This window comes from Arachis ipaensis, chromosome B08 (genome assembly GCF_000816755.2).
Source record: "Arachis ipaensis cultivar K30076 chromosome B08, Araip1.1, whole genome shotgun sequence".
NCBI lineage: Eukaryota > Viridiplantae > Streptophyta > Magnoliopsida > Fabales > Fabaceae > Arachis > Arachis ipaensis.
In genome coordinates, this window is record NC_029792.2 from 119824658 (window position 1) to 119829492 (window position 4835).

Consider the following 4835-nt stretch of genomic DNA (forward strand, 5'->3'; position numbering starts at 1 on the left):
TAATGTCATCATGCCCCTCATACAATCCAACCCAGCCGTATCTATCCCTGTCCTACAAAATGCAGTCAGACAGAGTTATTACTATAAACCCTCATATAGGAAGGTTTGGATGGCAAAGCAAAAAACAATAGCCCAGATCTATAGTGATTGGGAAGAGTCGTACAACAAAATTTCGATATTGTTGTAAACATTGCAGAGTTGTTGTCCCGGCACAATAAGTGATTTCAGTGCGGTACCATACTATGATAACCACTTGTTGGACCGCAATTACAGCCAATTTGATGAGGTATTTTGGGTTTTTCCTCCTTGTATTGAGGCTTTCAAGCCTTGCAAGCCCTTTGTTTCTGTGGATAGCACACATTTGTATGGCAAGTATGGCTGTGTGTTATTAATTGCCGTGACACAAGATGGTAACAATAATATTCTCCCTATTACTTTTGCTATCGTAGAGTCTGAGACGACTAAGTCACGGTCGTTTTTCCTAAACAATCTAAGGATGCATGTGACACCACAAGAAGGGCTGTTGCTTATATCTGATAGATCCCAAGCAATCGAAACCACATTGAGAGCCAATGATAGTGGTTAAAGACCTCCTAATGCTTTTCATGCGTACTGTGTCAAACACATGGCAGCAAACTTCATGACCCATTTCAAATCATCAGAGGGTAAGCGATACTTGATGAATGCTGCATATAGTCCAAGCAGGGCTGGATACGAGTGGTATATGAATGCATTGAGAGGGTTATCCCGTAAGATGTCAGATTGGACCAACAAATTCAACAAGGAGATATGGTTACAACATTGTGATAGTGGTCGTAGGTTTGGGAACATGACTACAAATCTCACAGAGTGCATAAATGCAGTGTTAATGGGTGCGCAGTATTTACCGGTAGAAGCTATTGTTAGATGCACTTACGAGCGATTGCAACAATTGTTCGTCATAAAGGGCAGGGAGGCACAGTCACAACTGGCGGCTGGACAAGAGTTTTCACAGTGGCTGTACGTGCTATTGAGAAGAATAGGGAAGGATTGTCGAAGATGCGCGTAACACATTGTGATAGGAGGACCTTAGTGTTTGTGGTAGAGGAGTTAGAGCCTCTTGAGAGTTGGAGTCTAGGCTCATTTCGTGTCTGGTTGAGTGCGCGCACATGTGACTGTGGTATTTTTAGTCTCTTCATTTTCCGTGTTGTCATGCACTTGCAGCTTGTGCCGCTGCAAGTATTGATGGGGGAGATATGTTCATCCGGTTTACAGGCAAAAAAACGTCTTCAAGGTGTATGGGGTAGAGTTTCCACCAATACCAGATAAAAAGCTATGGCCGGAGTGGTATGGGACACGTCTGCATCCTAATCCCGCCATACGACAGAAAGCAACAAAAAGATCAGTTTTTATGAAATTCCAGAATGAGATGGACGAGGTTGTGCGTGCAGAGAAAAGATGTGGGTTATGCAGGCAACTAGGCCACACTCGGAGAGGGTGCCCGAACCAGCCAGTAGAGGATGACTAGTTGTGTGTCATTTTGTATTTATTTCGTAGTTGTGTTTTGAAATCTTTTAATTGTCGTGTTAGCTATCAATCGTATGTTGTGTTTATTTATTTTGCTATTTTTTTTGTGTTTTATAATTTAATGTACTTCATGGGTCTCAAAAAATATGCACAAATACCATATAAAGCAATATTATACAAACCACTAAAAAATGTTTATCATACAAGAAAATTAACAATAAATTACATTTTACAAGGAATTCAAAGTAATCAAAATGATACAGTACAAAATAAGTAACTAAAATAAATCGGCAATGCTGGTCAGGTGGGTAGTGAAGGCAATCCCCCGTGCCACACAATGGGGGCTGTGTCTTACGTGACGATCTCGTCGGCCGGGCGGTGGAGGAGGTGGGAAATGCGTAGGATGACGATACTGTGGCCACGGATATAGCTCTGTCTGATAGTGAGGAGCGTTAAGAGGATACTATGGTGGAGGAGGCAGAGGTTGTGATGCAGTCATCAACTGCCCATAGTCGACTGATGTTGGTGTGGCATATTGAGCATTAGGGTTTACTAAATAACCGATTCAAATGTCATAAATCTATGGTCTTGCATTTATTTTCTAAATCTATGGTATATTATTATATTTTTTTTGTAATGTCAAGTGTGCAACTTTTTCACCTGTTTGGTAGTGCACAACCTGTTTGATGAAATGCCTGAACGAATTTTGTGCCCAACATTATAATACTAATTTGAGTAATTTCTAAGCTCCATTTCTCGTTGATGATGCTAATTTCGTTCAAACCATAACAGGTTCTTGAATTTTTGTTTGCAGGGGATCAGTGAGTTATAACAATGTCATGTGTCATCTTCAACGTTGGAGCTTCTTTCAACCTTCATGGATGCTCTCATGTTGGAGATTCTAACCCATTTCACCTTAGAGTCCAACACTCTGTGTTGCAGAAGTCGTCTTCTACTTCTCTTTTCCTTTAGAACTTGAATTTTAGGAGCTCCAATGTTAGTCTTAGCGCCTCAAGCCCAAGCCATAGTGTTTTCAAATGCCCTGCTCAAAACTCAGTTATCAGGTTCTGTTGGGTTTGAGACAAACAATAGTTCTCGTAAGCACTGTACTTACTCTTTATCTTTTTATTTATAAATTCCCCTGTTTTTGTATTATGTAGAATCAGTTTTCTACATAATTTAATATATGTAGTTTTTTGGTAAAATAAAGTAAGACAAATACACTAATAATTTCATCTATAAGACCAAATATTTTTATGCCCTTTTCTTTTTTTGGAGAATCCATATTCTAAAACCAACACAATTGCATTGCATGGAGATGGAGTAAAATCTTAGCTAGAATGTCCTCAAAATCTTTTCTCTTTATTCAAATGAACTTTTGCAGATATGTACATGAATAGAAATGAGAGCTTTCAAGTAATTGATTGGCTACTGATAAATATAGGAGCCTTTGTTTCTGCTAAATGGATTGATGAGTTCAAACTTTTCAATTCTGTGACATTGTCTTTATTTTCACATGTTTGCTCACTAACTCACTTTCATTTCTGTGCAAAAGAAGAAAAGGTGATTGTTCTTGTTATTGGTGGTGAAGGACGTGAACATGCACTTTGCTATGCTTTGCAACGATCACCATCCTGTGATGCTGTATTTTGTGCCCCCGGCAATGCAGGAATTTCCAGCTCTGGAAACACCACTTGTATTACAGACCTCAATGTCCATGATGCAGCAGCAGTAATCTCATTTTGTCGTAAAACACGGGGTGGGACTAGTTGTTGTGGGACCTGAGGCTCCACTTGTTGCAGGTCTTGTAAATGAATTAGTTAAGGCAGGAATCCCAACTTTTGGCCCGTCTGCGGAGGCTGCAGCTTTGGAAGGTTCTAAGAATTTCATGAAGCATTTGTATGACAAGTATGATATTCCAACTGCTAAGGTCTGTTTCTCATTGATCAAATTAGTAATTTATCCTTATTTTATTGGACCTGCTTCTTTGTGCATTATTCTTTCATGCATTGTTTCTAATTTGTCTCGTTGAATCTCGTATCATTCTTATTTTAAGAGGATTAGTTAAACCTGTATTCTGTTGGGTTTTGGATGTGTAATGTCTTATTAATCCTGGATTAATTAATGCATTACAAAATATTTACAGACCCATCTGTTGCAAAACAATATATTCAAGAACAGCGAGCTCCGATTGTTGTCAAAGTAGATGGACTGGCTGCTGGAAAAGGAGTTACCCTTGCCAGGACACTGGAAGAAGCATATGAAGCTGTAGATTCAATGCTGGTAAAGGGTGATTTTGGTTCTGCAGGTTGTAGGGTAATTGTTGAGGAATATATAGAGGGAGAAGAAGTATCATTTTTTGCATTGGTTGATGGAGAAAGTACAATTCCACTTGAATCTGCTCAGGACCAAAACGAATTGGTGATGGCGATACAGGGCCAAATACTGGCGGCATGGGCGCATACTCTCTAGCTCCTGTATTAACCAAGGAGCTTCAGTCAATAGTAATGGATCATATTATCACCCCAACAGTGAAAGGAATGTCAGCAGAAGGTTGCAAGTTTGTTGGCCTTTTGTATGCTGGTCTTATGATTGAGAAGAAATCTGGCATGCCGAAGTTAATCGAGTATAATGTGAGATTCGGTGATCCAGAGTGCCAGGTCAGTTAAAGTCCTGAGATGGTTGCTTGCATCAAAACAATTATCGGTTTATATACAAAATTCTGTGTTTATGTTACTAATGTTGAGGCTACGTTGTTAACCGATGTATTTCATTTTCCCTTTGGGAATTTTAAACAGGTTCTCATGGTTCGGTTGGAGTCTGATTTGGCACAAGTCCTGCTTGCGGCTTGCAGAGGAGAGCTGAGCGGGGAATCTCTGAACTGGTTGCCCGGGTCGGCCATGGTAGTGGTAATGGCGAGTAAGGGATATCCTGGAAAACATGAGAAGGTAACATTGATTAAAAACCTTGAAGGAGCTGAGCATGCTGCCCCCTGGTAGGTTTCTATCGCCAGGATATTGGTTGGACAGCCCTTTCTCAAAAACAATATGCGACTAGAGGATAAACTATTAGAAGAGTGATATTTACTTATTTAGGCACTGATCAATAACTGTCAATCCTCATTTGATGAATCTTGTAATTTGTTTTTGTGTAACAAGATTAGGTAATGTGGTTACAACATAAACCATTTGGAGGAGAATGTGGAACCTCATAAGAAATTATTGGAAGAGTCACATTTAGGCACTGATCAATAACTAACTGTGGTTACAAGCATGAGAATGGCGAGTTTTTGTATAAAACACGTATAGTATAATTGATCTAGTACTAAG

At 39.6% G+C, this 4835-nt stretch overlaps 1 pseudogene; it reads left to right on the top strand.

Moving 5' to 3' along the window:
- On the top strand, positions 626-4835 carry LOC107611525 (annotated as a pseudogene).